Source organism: Anas platyrhynchos, chromosome 2, assembly GCF_047663525.1.
Source record: "Anas platyrhynchos isolate ZD024472 breed Pekin duck chromosome 2, IASCAAS_PekinDuck_T2T, whole genome shotgun sequence".
NCBI lineage: Eukaryota > Metazoa > Chordata > Aves > Anseriformes > Anatidae > Anas > Anas platyrhynchos.
The window spans coordinates 108648487-108663606 of NC_092588.1; the positions used below are offsets into that span (position 1 = coordinate 108648487).

At 40.9% G+C, this 15120-nt stretch overlaps 2 long non-coding RNA genes across 7 annotated transcripts in view; one reads left to right on the forward strand and one right to left on the reverse strand.

Moving 5' to 3' along the window:
- LOC113842709 (uncharacterized) overlaps positions 1-15120 on the forward strand; it is a 170031-nt gene that overhangs the window by 119357 nt on the left and 35554 nt on the right. For all 6 annotated transcript variants that reach the window (XR_011806878.1, XR_011806882.1, XR_011806879.1 and 3 more), the window contains one exon: positions 1024-1115. This is a non-coding gene — a long non-coding RNA (uncharacterized lncRNA). The remainder of the gene's footprint in view (positions 1-1023; positions 1116-15120) is intronic.
- The window catches only part of LOC140001558 (uncharacterized), a 56082-nt gene that overhangs the window by 8851 nt on the left and 32111 nt on the right, over positions 1-15120 (reverse strand). Inside the window, exon 4 of the long non-coding RNA XR_011806883.1 lies at positions 5880-5944. This is a non-coding gene — a long non-coding RNA (uncharacterized lncRNA). The remainder of the gene's footprint in view (positions 1-5879; positions 5945-15120) is intronic.

Sequence of the window (15120 nt, forward strand, 5' to 3'; positions counted from 1 at the left end):
GTAAACTTAGCCATGGTTGAACATCAGGATCTTGGAGGTGTTTGCTAACCTAAATGATTCTATGATTCTATTTAAAGTGAAGCTTTGTCATGTCCTTTGTCTTTATAAAACAAAAGACTAAGGTTTCATGGATGTATATCTGTTAGCATTACTGTGGTTTTTGTAGAACTTTCTGTGCCAGTTGAATCAAAGACAACATACATATTTTGGTGTGGAGATACAAAATAAGATCTGTAATGCTGTCTTTTTTTTCCTCTTTGTTGCACACTTGTTATCCTCTAGTGTCTGGTTTCCAGGCCAACTATTAACCTTCCTTTAGAGAAACTGCAATTTGCTGGGCCCAGTTGATTTAACTACCTTGCTACACCTGCAGTTCATTCAGTCATTTCTTTCCACAGCAGATATCAGTCTTCCTGAAAAAACAGGAGATAGTTGTCTTAATCACTAATAACTGTCTCATAGTTTGTTGTTTTATTTTTCCTTTTTTTTTTTTTTTCTTTCAGCTTTAGTATAACAAAAATGGTTGCTTTGTGTTTTCTATGTGAGTAGCATTGTGAACTCTGAAATAACTTCTCTTTGATGTATAAATTACTACCTAATTGTAGTTAATAAACATAATGGGGCAAAAAAAAAAGATGGTGTCTGGGGGTATTTCCGCACAGATTGAAATGAGCCATGCACTCAAACACCTTCCCACCAGTGTTGATTGCACCTATTCCTTTTGAGGCTTGTGCTGTGCTTGGAAGAGATTAAGTTCAGGTAATCTGTTCATGGGCTAGCCTGTCCTCAGCTATGCCTGATTTGTCTGTGCTGCATCAGGATATTAGGTCCATGCTAAAGCCCTATGAGTGCTCTCTCCCACCAGGCTCCAGAGCTGAGTCCATCTTTGTGCTTGAGAAAGAACCATGCATTTGCAACAGGTCCCCTCTGTGCTTAGGTGATAGGTTAAATAATTTCTGTGTGTCTGCCTCATTCCTTTTTTTTTTTTCCTTCTCTTTTTCTCCTTTTTTTTTTTTTCTCCAGAGAGCAACCCCAAATGTGTGTTGCCTGTTTAGAGTAGCCCCACAGCAGCATGTGCAAGTCTGCCCTGTGCATGGGAGGTTGGAGGACAGCAGGTAAGCAATGGCATCTTCCTTGATAGCAACCACCTAATATGCTCCTTTTTCAGTCCAGTGTAAATCAAACTGTTTCTTCAAAGCAAGAGGTAAAGGCAAGGGTGCAGAGTAAGCAAGCACTGCAAAAATTTTAACAAATAAGATCATGTCTCTTGTGGGAAAAAGAAGCCTTTTATCACCTTTCCCTTCTAACCTAATGGCTGATGTGCAATGTTGCAAGAAAGGCAGAAGTGGTACTGTTTGGTGCTAAGTAGAGGTGAGAGGAAGTAGCTAAGCTGCTGCACAGCTTTATTAGATAGCAGCACTTCCACGTCATAGTGTCAAGAAATACAGTGCAGCAGAACAGCCCCCAGAGTTTTGAGTTTGTTTGTTTGTTTGTTTGTTTGTTTGTTTGTTTCTTTATTTATTTATTGTAGCTGACATCACTCACTTAAAAAGTGTGCGCTGGACTGACTCCTTTTTGCTTTTGCAACAGCAGCAGTGATTTTGCAATAGTTGTAATATCATTCAAAAGCAGCAGCATCTGGAAAGGGTGTTGGACGGCAGACTTTCAGAGGACCTCCCCAGAGAGCTCTGCAGCAAGTCTGGTGTGTGGTGGGCTTGTCTGCCTGGGACTGTGTATGCAGCAGGGTGGGTATGCTCCCCATGCTGGAGTCAGCGGCCACAAAGCCGCTGGAGGGGTGGCAGGGACTGTCGTCTGTGTGCCGGGGCTGGCCCACCAGCTCTCCCCTGAAGGTGACAGCCTCTTGCCTGGAAGAGCCAAGTCAGGGATGACACAGCCAGATTTTAGCAGAGTTTGGGAGAAGCGCTGTGCTCTCACAGCTCTACAGCTGTCAGACCAAAGCTCCCTCATGCCTGGCCAGCTCAGGCTCTAGCGTGTGAGCATGTGCTGGTTTGTGCCTGGCCGAGGGTGTCCAGAAAGGCTTAGTGATGGAAATTAACAGCTTCCATTATAGCACTCTAACTTCCCCGTGTAGGCAAACCCTCAGAAGCCCCATTAACCCGAGTTTAGACCATAATTTGAACTCTCTGGCAGAGGTACTCCCAAACTGAATGCGGAAAATCTCTATGATGAGCAGTAACAGTGCATATAAAATAAAATAACAGCAGGACTGGGGAATAGCAATGGCACATCTTTCCTTCCAAATTGAATTGTTCACTTCACTGTGAGAAGGAATGATTATCACATTTATTGTGTTTGGCTCAATTAGGCTGGAATCTTAGGCCAGGAACCTTTCTTTTTACATTTCTGTAAATGTTGTCCATGTATGGCTGTGTCAGCATTGATTGTGCTATCATGTAGTTGCCACAGCTGTCCGCCTGAATTGGAAAATGCAAACCAGAACAAGTCTCTTATATCATTTCAATAGGGTATTGCTCTTCAGTGCAGTAGGGACAGAAGTATGGGCTGAAACTCTTTCTTTTTGTACACAGTGTGTGTTTACTCCTTGTACCTATCAGAACAAGATGTGTTGAGAACATATACACAGGGAGGTTACAAGATGTGCATGACTTTTGTAAACTGACTATATATATAGACTTATGTATACATTTATATATATAGGCATATGGCATAATGAGACCAGAGTAGGTAATGGTGAAACTTGTAGAGCCTGGCATTTTATAGCACGGAGAAATGAGCAGAAGATAAATACCTATTGTGGACAGGAAAAGTACATTCAATTTAGTTAGCTGAGAGTCAGTGTGTGACTATGTTCAGTAGACTCCTACCAATTTCTTTGGCAAGGGTGCATGTTTTTAAGAGCTATACATTTAAACACTTAAAGAGAGGCTCAAAGATGTCTGTCTTCATGCTCCACTTGCAAAAATTTGATTTCACAACAGGAGAGGGCCAGGATCAAATACGCAAGAAATGGAGCTTTCCCACTCTTAGAAGTCTGGAAAGTCCTCAAGGGAGAAAGTAGGTACATTTGTGTAAGATCACTCAGGAGTCTCTGAAGTGTCACCATTTGGATGTGGGATACATCAGTGGCTGGGAATGTTGTATCAGAATGACCCAGAATGAGCACATTATTTACTGTTTTAAACCTTTCTCAATGGGAAGACATTTAATTCTTTGATCACTACCCATGACTGATAAGGGTGAACTGAAGAAACCCTGGAAACCAAATCTACATTTCTAGAAGCTGATTCATGTCCTTTTCCTCCTATTCCATTTTTTTTTTTTTTTTCCTCATTTCATTTTCTATATGAAAAGATTGCAAAGCATAAAGAACCACAAATTACCAATGTGTAAACAATGCAAAGTGATAAGTGAGAGATAATATGTATCTTGAGCACTAGGAAAAATTCTGGGAGAAAGCAGACTACCTTGGTTAGAATGATATCAGAGATCAGATTGATGTTACAGAAGTCTATCAAGAGATAAAGTAGGGTTAAAACAGTACGTGCTGCCTCTCAAAATTTTCATTTAGGACTCCTGGTATTAGAAAACATTTCTATATCCAGCCAGAGATTGGAACAAAATCAATGCTGAAATGTATGTGGGACAGTTTTTGGATTGGAAAAACAGTCTAGAAAGAGAATGTTTTATCTGACTAGCAAATACAGTACTAAAAGGCACTCAAATAAAACTTCAGTATGCCATCATGGGAAGTTGAGGTGAACCAGAATACATGACAGAGGAAGAGAATGTAAAGCAAAATGTCATGTTTCAAAATCATTAGAGATGCAGAATAAAGTGAGTGTGACTGTTAGCCCAGTTTATCTTTGTGTCCTGACCAGTGGAACGTGGAGAGGAGTAGCACAGGGAAGAGCTTCATTAAAAACACACTGATAGTATTTGGAGTTTCATTTGCTCCTAAAAATAATTGCATATTTGTTGGGAAAACCTCCCTTACTGCTCACTGTGCATGAGTCTGTATTGTCATTGTTGCTGCACAAGGAAAACAAAGCTCACAATTTAAATATACAAAAAATGAGAACATGTGATACATGAAAGCGTGATGTTGTTGTGGTAAGGATATCCAAGGAGCATGGGACAGGGCGAAACCACTCTGGCAACCATGCCAGGTTCATTGTTATTTTGGCTAGCCACATGAGAGATGGCTAGTCCAGAAATGCCAACAGAAAAACCCTGCTCCCTAGAGTGGTTCAAGCCACAAAGTGTTTTATGCTACTCAGGCAAATAGCTGAGACTAGAAGTCTACCCTGAACCATAGGACAAGACCAGTCCAGACCTAGAACAGTGTCCTAGGTATGTCTGCAACATCCAGGGTAGGCACATACAACATGTGCAGATCAACATTTAAGTTCTTCCACCTGGGATAGTTTGCCTAAATTGCCCTTTCAAGAAAGACAGAGTTTCTTGAATTAACTATATATATATATACATGTATATATATATATATATATATTTTTTTTTTAAGGGGGGGGAGGCAGGGTAGCACAGGGTGAAGTTTAAAGGCAGAGTGATTCCCATGCCATCCTCAGTGCCAGCGTGGAGGGAGTTCTTGGCAGCTCAGATGGCGGGTCATAAATTCTCCTTCACTAGTTTGGGGGCCTGATTATTCTTTTGTGCTCTGCTGGAAACATTACTTATGAGAATTGGGGCATTTTAATTTGGCTGTGCTACCACTTTATTAATATTTGAACATCTCACTGTTCTCTGTCTTGGCACAACGGGATCCACAAAAAGAGGCTAAAAGAGAAAACGCTCCCCTCCCTGGCATCAGATTCCTGCCCTTTTATTTTTAATTACTTTGAATTATTTCTGGAACTTTTTATGCCATTTTGAGAACACAAAGCAAGGTTTGCCTGTAAGAAAGAATACTATAGAATGCAAGCAAATGTGTCCTTACAGGTTCATCCAGAGACTGCATCAAACATGCAAGGGACAGACCCTTGCCAATTTATCCATTATATCCTGGCATAACAATGATCCATTAGCTTGAGCAAGACCTACGTGAACCATGCACACATTTGGCTGAACCCACGCAGTTTATTTAGCCTCTGGTGTGCTCTGGATTAAAGCAGGAGCTCATTAGAGAATAGTGTTTCTTCCACAAATGCTGTTTTCCATCAACCAAAAGAAGTGACAGAGCTTTTCAAAAGCCTTTGGTACTTAAGGACAAATGTTCCCTTCTCTTTGCAAATGTTCATCCAAGATTCAGAAGGTTTTAAACTTTACTACTTCTAAAAGTAAAAGTTGATCCTGAGGCTGAAAGAATAAGCCTGGAATTGAGGAACACTGTGTACATTTATCTGGGATTTGCCACTGCACTGCAAAGTGTTTCTCTTTCTCAGCAGCTTGGCCCCTTGATATTTCTGAAGCATACTTTGAGATCCCCAAGTGCAAATTACCTTGCACAGTGGGATAAGTCTAGTCCATGGCTTTCCAGGAGTATTTAGTTACCAAATTAGGGTCTAGAAGGAAAAGGCACCCGAGAATACTTGGTAATGGTCTGACTATAAAATGTAGGGTACCCAAACCTTAGTGATGATGCAGCATCTTTATGGTGACTATGGAAAGAGCCCTGGAGCAGCCATTTCAGGTCCATTTCAGTCACTTTCTGACACTCAGGCTTCAGACCATTGTCCAGGAGAAGAGGGAGCTCACTGTATGTGCCAGAGCAACATAGCATTTCTTTCCTTAAAATCATATTGATGTATTTTTAGCAAATTCACTGCAAGAACCATTATTCATTATTGTAGGGGCATTTAAGTACAACATGTATCTTTCAGTTAACATAAAAAACATGGTGTTAAACCCTGAAGCTAATTAAAATCAATGTGAGTACTCACATTTTTTCCCACTGGCTCATGTCCTTGGCCGAAGAAGATGACAAGTTCAGTTGGACTCTGCTGCCCTAGAAAGCAGATGAGTTAATAATTTTATGATAATGTGTCAAATTCAGCTCAGATATAATTCTGCTATTCTGAATCGCTGGTTTTATTGCCATCCTACCTGTGTTCATAGATTAAGTTAGAAAAGTTCAGTGTTGGGAAAATTTCCATTTACTTGTATATTTTGCTGTGAGTTTCAGTCAGTTGCCATCAATTTCTTTGTGGCACATACAAAACCTACCCTGTGTTGAAATCATACACTTTGCAGATTCTGACATAAATAGTAATATCTAATAAAAGCAAGAACACATGAATTTAAAACAACTGTTCCCCAGGATCTAACTGATTTTATACTTTTCTACAACATTTGGAGCACAAAGTCTGTAAACTCTGTACTATGTATTTTTCTGTGGAAGGATGAAGGCATAGCAAGAGGTCCTGAAAAACACGGCTTACCTATACACAACCTTATCATAAAATAGTGTAATTCCCCCTTCCAGCTGGTTCACAGGATTCATCTGTGGTGAAGCTTTCTGATAGTAAGGAATGACCAGGCGTGGCCTCTGTCTCCATCCCTGAGGAATTATTAGGCAGTAGCATGTGAGACGGTTGAGGTAGTAGGGTCAGGGCCAGGGCTAAGTGAAAGAGCTACCTACCAATTAACAGACAGGCTGTTTAAACCTCATTGCCTCATAGTATCAGATCTTAAACTGTTATAAAGGGAAAGAAACAGATGGATCTTATAAAGATATTATTTCATATTGATTTGGTGATGGGTGGGAGCCTGGCTTCGCTGGATGACAGATCTGCATAGAGGGATAGATTCAGTATTCTTGGCTCATGCATGAAGACGTTTATTGCTTCAAAAAAGTAAGTCTATTGCTATTAGGCAGACAGATATAGAAGAGAATGTATGATGACATTAAATAACGATGAAACCAAAGGACCAAAGTCCAGAAGTTAGAAGTTTCCCTATTTCTCCTCCCTCAAAGCAAAGGCCCAAGCTTAAGCACCCTGAACTCCACCAGGCACAGGATGAATATACCCCGTTCACTTTCAGAAGCACCAGACTAACAGGAAGGGATGGTATTGGGAAAGTGAGTGATGTATCCCAGGTATATTTGCCACTAAGACCCAACCTCTTTATCTGAAAAGGCCCTTCAGGAAGGGTTTAATTTTGCCCTGCTTTATAAAACAGCTCAAAGGTGTGCAGGGAGGGCTGGAAGCTGCAATAACTTGTAGGCTAAGTATACTTCACTGACAGTGGCCACCACTGTAAACCACTACGGTGCTGTAGGTGAGCAGAGGGGATGCTGCTGCCAGCACCATGGCTGGTCTCAAATGTGTGAGACCAGGAAAAGTCTGTGACACCTCACATATGAAAATGGGAAGAGGGCAAAACACATGTGTATCATCTCGCATATAGCCAGCAGGGCTAGGAGGCATTTTGAAATGCTGTATCTGGCGCAGTGTGTCTAAGACAGCAGGATGGTAAATACATCTCCTGCCTGCTCTTGCTGATTCTGATCCCTCAGTGTTCAGAAACTGGTGGAAGTCTGGCTGGAGTGGGTTCTCCTGGATGACAAACCTGTGTGAAGGGATGGATTTATTTCTGTGCATGTTCCCTGAGCTGAGAGACCTTTTGCTCTTTCTTCTCCTGGTTACTTCCACCTCTCTGCCCAACTTCACCTCTGTCTGCTGCAGATGAAATTAGCCCTTCAGCACCCAAGCCTTATATCCATCAGTCTCTCCCAGTGAAGGAGACCTTGCAAGTTGTGTTGTTTTGCTTTATTTCCTCCACTGTGCACTGATCAGAAAGGAAACCAGCCCTGTTACCATCAGGAGAGACAACCCGCCAGTCTTTTCAACAAGCTCAGTCCCCTCTGAGGGAAGAGGAGAGGGCTGCTGAAAGGCAGTGCCATTCATTCCTGCCACGTCAGCAGCACTTCATAGTATTGGAGGCAGTTGATGGATTGGAAAGGATAGTAGTAACTTTATTAACCACTTCTCTTACTTTGACCAGCTTTAGTAGAAATCTGAATAACTGCCTCATCCCCTGGGCCTATCGGACGTGGTTTGTTTTGCAAGTGGGGAAACAATTGTGAATTTCAAGCCTCAATGAGCTAACGTGTTTACACAACACTGCTGATGCAGCAGAAAGGGGATACAATATGTGTCAAATATTGCTTGGGCTGCAGGCAAAATAACTGTTGAGCTGAAAGGCAGTGCTTAGCACAGGGCTCCTTTTGCCAGAGAGCTGTTGGGGATGTGTCAGGCAGGGAGCAGGGTGCAGCAATCCACCTGGAATGCTGCAGGTAGCTGCTGCTTTCCCCATCATCATCGCTGGTCCTATCAATTAATTTGTTTCAGGTGGATCTTGAATAGTGCACAGTCCTGAGCTTCACCCTCATGATTTGACTCAAAGCCACATGAAACCAGTGGGACAACTTGCACTGACTTTGGCACAAGACTCGGTTCTTATTTTGGGATTTGAGGAGATGGATTCGCACAGGCTAATTTCTGTATTGGGATGTCTGCACAGCAAGGAGGGAGGGAGCCTCGCTTTTTCTGACACACAATAATGCACAGAAAGATGGGCATTTTGGATGATTGGCTTAAAAGAGCTATCCTATAATGGCAGCACAATTACAAGCCTGCAGGGAAAATTTCTGGGCTTTTGTGTAAAAAGGAGCAAAGAAGAACACATAAAGGTTTTACTGAGTTACAGTGCCAGCGTTTCAGTTACCAATTCTGCAGAAAAGCCAATAAAGGGGCTTAACTGAAAATATTTATAGTACTGAGCCCCCATACAGAATGGGTGGACATACAAGAACAGGACAGGAGACAGAGGAGAAAGGCAAAGTGGGTGCAATAAGCGGGCACCCTGCTGCCAATAAGTCACCACAGAGAGAAGCCAGGCCAGTGAGGAGGAGTGGAGAGACCTTCTGGACAGAGAAGGGTGGTGTGATGTTCTCTGAATAAATGAAGATTTGAAAAAAAAGGAAAAGAAAGGGAAAGAGAGAGAAAGAGAGAGTGAAATCAGCTGCCAAGGAGTGCTGGGGCCAGAAAAAGCAACAAAGCCCTATTTTTAATTTAACTTTTTTTTTTTTTTTTTTTCTGCCAGTAAAAAATCAAATGATAAAATAGGCTAGAGAAAGGAAGCAATTGGGAATGGCTGAAGAGGATTCCCAGCTGTGCTTGCAATCAGCGCAATTCATGACTCACAACATGCTGGCCACATCACTTCCCAGGAGCAACATATTCTCATGAACAAGCAAAACAAGTCAGAGAGAATCTTTAAGGGCTTTTTGGATCATTCATGGCTCAGTTGTGAAATTGCCCATGAAGCAGCAGGCTGGCTTTGAGGGTCAGGGTGATTTGAGGATTGGTCAGCTTTCCTTTTCTTTCTGCTTTTGCAGTCTACAATTCACCAGCCCTCAGCAACGTAGCTGAGGAATTCCATTCTTCATCTCCTGACTGAAAAGAAGAGCTGGAAATGAAATTGGTTTACAGGCTTTCGAGCAGTTTTGTCTTTCCAGTTTCCCACAGGGACCTTCTGCTGCCCTGCTGACGTCAAGGAGTGAAAAAAAGCATCTGAAAATCATGTTTATATCTTTACACAAAACCATATATCTTAGAGTTGACTTTCTGTATCTGGGTCTTGCTAGTTCTCACCTGGCTGACAGGTAAATTGGATGACTCACGTCACCAAGTCACAACACTGCAGGGTCCCTCCAAAGCTCAGGTTCAATTAGACTGGTTCAGACTGTTGCTTTTACTGAGTATTATTCTTTTAAGTAGAAGTATGCACATGCTTTTCTACACTGTTAAATGTTTAGCAATATATCTAATTAGCATGTAGCTACACTGCTACAATAAAGAGGAAACAACTAGCAGTAACATTGAGTTTTTCTCACGGTGTTTATTTATTTATTTTATTGGTTGAGTAAATATGCATTCTTTTGCTCACTTCTGAAGTCTTGTTGTTGATAAAAGGCGACATGTCTCATTTATAATAGCAGTGTGGATCACACACTAACTATTAGGGTTAGATTTCAGTTAAAGGTTCAAGCTCCTGCGAAACAACTTTCCTGTCACCAGAGTTTTCTTATCCATCTGTGACTTATGCCTTGCATACTAATTTTCTGTGCAGAGGTTAAAGCTACAAGCACATGCTGTAGATAACCTCTTTTCCTCAGGGAACTGCAAACTTTTCAAATTGGTCAGTGCTCTGAATCTGAATCCCAGGTCAAAATTTTGAAGCATCCAAGGGAATGCACAACTTGAGAATAGCAAATAGGAAACATCATAGCATTTTGTTTCAATTTGATTAAGACACTGAATCTTTTGTTTTCTATGGCTAAAACATCTAACATTTACAATGTTAAGAGGTTAGAACAGAATACATGCTTGATATACATAATTTTTCAATTAATAAGGAAAGTAAAATATACTGTACTAACACACATAGCAAAATAAAATAATATCCAAATGAAATATTTATATAATTATGTAGCCTTGGAATAATGTGTTCTATGGCAACTGGGAAAAAAAAAAAAAAAAAAAAAAAAGAGAGAGAGAGAGAGAAAGCCAAAATGTTTTTTTCAACATTTTAATTTTGGATTTTGTGTGGAGTTTTAAACAAAATTTCTCTGATGGAAGAGCATATCTCTGATGTCTTTCTAACCAGATCTGTTATTAGTTTATCTTAAAAGAAAGCAACTCCTATAAAATATCCTGGCAAGTTGCTATGTTTCAGTAATATTATGGTAAAGCAGATGGCAAAAAAAAATGAAGTGTTGATTATTTTTTGCACTGTAACTGAATCACATTCTTTAAATACACGCTATAAAAATATCAAGCCAAGGGGCTGTTTCAGTCCAGTGATCTCTGCTCCAGAATGAACTTGATGAGATATTCATGAAAGAGGTGATAAACTTCATATTGGCCTTATATTGTAGTAATTAATGAAACCTCTAGGAACAATGATATAAAGTCATTTTAATTCACACAGAATCAATGATGTTAACTTCTGCTCAGAGCTGGGGCCAAGAGGTCTTTGGTAGTCCCTCTCTCTTTTGGGACATTGCCTTTCAGGTTATGTGGGATGTTGTCTCAGATTTCTAGCACTGAATTTTAGAGTGAAAGCAAGTGTGTGAAACACTAGGGTGTTCTTTTTCTTTTCCTTTAATGCCCAATTTCCTTTAAGGAGACAGAGCATTTCAAAGTTGTTGGGAGATTCAGAGTTTAGCTTTTGATCTGACATGAAGCCCTAAAAATGGGAATCAGGGGGATGCAATAGCACTGTTTTGCTCTTGCAGAGGCCAGTTTCACCACAAATAAGTCATGTCTTTGAGATGCTGACCTCCTCTTGAATGACCCCCTCTCTTCCTCCCAGCAAGTAAAAAGCCAGAGCCTGATCACAATAACAAAAAATATATATATATATATATTGTTTTTTTCTGTTACTGAGAGATTTAAATAAAAAATCAATTATGCATTGACATATCTATTTCTTCTTCTCTTTGAAATTCTTGCTAGACAAGCTTTGACTGATTTTGCTTAGTCCAGCCAGTGGAGGTTCCAGGATTGTGTACCTGAAATAACTCTCACAGTGGCGTTTATCTCTGCAGTTTGGAAATCTAGGAAATGGTGAATTACAATATTAAATGCTGAGCCACAGCAGAAAATGAGGAAATAATATTTCATTTTTTTCAGCATGAGAAAGGGGATGCCTCTGTCTAGCAATATTTATGAGCTGGTAAAAAGCTGTTTATGTCGCAGTGGTCATATGTTCCCTAAATGTCAAGTTGCAATCAATAACCTTGCTGAAATTTGACCCTGTTGGGCATGGTGTAGGAGAATTGGACGCTCTCCAGGCTATCAGTTGAAAGGCAAGAAACAGCAAGCAACTGATGAGAAGCTATCAATAAAGCCTCGGTATTGTTTTGAGTTCAATTTCAAGTAATTGCTAGACATCCGAGATTGAGTCTGACAGACATGAAGAGGGCTAATGTTGGTTGCTAGTAATGAAAAGTCAGTTTCTTGTTCAAAATAGCACAATGGGACCTAATAATGAAATGGTTTCCCCTTCAAAAAACAAGTTGCTCTATGAGTATAGGAATCAGTGGAGCCTGTTTTTTATATGGATTTATGCCCTGTGTCCTTACAGCCAAAGCAACCCCTTTGTCCTTCCCTCTTCCTCGTCTGCTTCCCTAGCAGCTCCAGTTTCTCTCTTGTATCCTCTGTTCAGTGCATAAAGCAACATGTGCTTATTTGTTACTCTAATGTTCACCAAAATTACAGGTCAGGGGTGGTTTTTCTGTTTGCTTGCTTGTTGTTGGTTTTTATTTTTCTATTGTTTTTGTTTGTTTGTTTTCCTTTCTCTTACCTAATGATAGAAATTATGCTGGCCCAAAATATGCTATCTCAATGCATTGTTGAATTAATTCTCCATACAAATGCCATCTCTCTTCAAAAAATTTGGACTTATTAGATGCCTTAAGTTTAAATGGTACATTTTGTTTCTCTGTGGGCAGGTTAGGTGAGTGTATACAGGGAATTACAGTAGTAAGGCCGATAAACGGTTACTAGTTAAGCCACTCTTAGTGTAATGGCCCGTGGTGATGTGTCAGAATCCCCTTTTTTGTATTATTTAACATACTATGAAAAATAATTTGTCATAAGGATCTTCAGCGATGCATAATTTAGGAAATGATTCCTTAGAAAAAATGTTTTCTTTCATTCCCATACTGTTAGTTAGGAACTTGCCAGAACACAAACTTCTGGCAGAAATAATGTTGAGCATACAATAGCACCAAAATCGCTGAAGGAAATTACAGTCTTCAGGAGGCTTTTACTTCCCACATAGAGCTCCACGTCAGTTTTTCAGCTGAGCTCTTTTGTACTTTGACCCTATAATATTTCAGCAGGAGTTCTCAGAGGCACTGGCGCAGGCAGGCACACAAGGTGCAGTATAAGGCTTGGTTTGGAGGCTGAATTGGGACGATTTAGTGTACAGACTGGCTAACAGAGCAAGTGAAATATACTGAGACAGTTCCTTTATTACAGCCATAGCCTGACCATCAAGCAGAAACCTCATCACATTTTTTAATTTCCTTAATTTAAGGAAATTTAAATTCCTTAAATAAGCCTGGTGGAAACAGGCAGTCGTATAAAATTAAAGATGTATTTGGAATCTTTTTTATTTCCATTTTGCCCTCTTCGGCACCCTGAAGAGATGATAACGGAAATCAAATTCAAGTTCCTTTTGCCCTCATTTCTCCATTTAGAAAGTTTCTAATAGGGATCACACCAGCTCTGTAATATTCCTTATCTACACTCCTCTCCTTGGACTTGGAGGCACAGTCAAGGCACACAGCTTGAGAGGGATGCTCTGCTGGGGAAGGGTGGCTGGGAGCAGGGGCTGGTGGCAAGGTGATGGCATGGTTGCAATGCGAGCAGAGACAGGTCCAGTGATGGTAATCATGGTCAGCCACAGCCCAGTGATAACAAGGCAAGCCCACGGGTCCAAGGTCAATCTAGGAAGTCAAGTCAGTAGGCCAGGATCAGGAAGGCATGGCTGCAGTGTAGCTCAGGTGAGGATGAAGAGCAATAGCCTAATATAAATGCAGCTCCCAAACAAAGGGTGGAAATCCTCATGCCTATATTCATCTTTTCACGTCCCTTCCCTGGCCTGAGGTGACACACCAGCTCCACAGCAAGGCTGGCTTTCAGCACAGGCTGCCCAGTGGAGCTGGGCTGGAGGAAGAGATTGTAGGACTCTGTTGAGGGCCCTGGCAGGTTCAGCCCCAGTGCTACCTGTGGTAAAAAAGTGGTTGTTTGTCTGGATGGAGGGTGGGATTGGATTCTTCTTATTGTTAGTCCACCACTTGCCCTCTGCCCTGGCCGTGAATTAGGACTAGACACATGGATAGTTCACTTATTGACTCCAGCATGGGCTTGTGATTTACAAAACGGATACCTGATTCCCTGGAATGAAATGCTTCCTTTGCAGGTGAATTTTCTTGCCTTTTACTAATCATTCCCTTAACTGGACCTAGACTTGCTCTGACACAGAGGTAGTCCCAACAACAGGGCAGGTGCTACAGCTGTCTAATACTGCAGTAGACATGACTTACGCTTCCAAATCATCTCTTTCCCTTCCTGCAGGTCTCTGCATGTGCTTCCCTGTTCACCCCCAGAATTCCTGGGTTTATTTCCCTTCCTCGCAGTGTACAGCTCTTTGGAAAAACTTTATTCCTTTCATCCCATTTTTTCAGCTTATATGTGGCTATTTTTCATCCTTTAATTTATTTATTTATTTATTTATTTCATTTTTTTTGTTATGGCCAGATCAGTGTATTGTGTTTAAAGAGAGGGCAGGAACCACACAAAGGACGCTAATGGAAGCTATTGTTTTTTATTTAGCAAACCAAACTTTGTTACCCCGACAGTCAAGCACACCTTTTAATCTCTGCTGAGGGCTCATATTTGCCGAAGTCAAGTCTAGGCCTAAATGTGAATAGGTGCAAATCTCACCATAAGTATTACACAAAATCTTCTTTGAGGTCTCAGCCAAGAGAGTCCATTAGATGTGAATTTTTTATGTGTCAGAGCAGGTTTATATTCAGGATAACCTAGCACCATTACAACTGAAGCCACATAACTTCTTTATTGGTGCTGTCATTGTATTTCCTTCTCTCTGTCTGCAGTGCCAGTTGGAGTTCAACTCTTTTGTTGGGGACAGAGCAGGAGTGGGAGACTGCTATTGCTCTTGAGGGGCTTTTTTCAAATACTTTCATGAGCTTGACATTTGGAGGCTCTCGTTCCCATCTTTCTCTTGACATGAACATAGATAGATGTACATAATTGCCTGTGGTTATCACTGTGGTAAAATTCACGGTTACTTTTAAGGTCAACTGACATATCCTGATATCACACCTGCTTCAAGTCACTTCCTTCGTGATCATGCTGTGCTAAAACATATGAAATGGTACAGCCTGAAGCTTTTTAAACTCTTTTTAATAGCAAAGAGTAGCTTGGTCAAGGGAGGATTTATGCTATGCATATACCTCCAAACATGACAGAAAAACAGATTTCCTTTGTGAAAGATTCTTGGTGCCTGTGATTTACAGAAGAGATGTGGGCTGGAAATGGAGCTCTCAGTGCCTCTATCATAACAGCAGCACTGTCACCT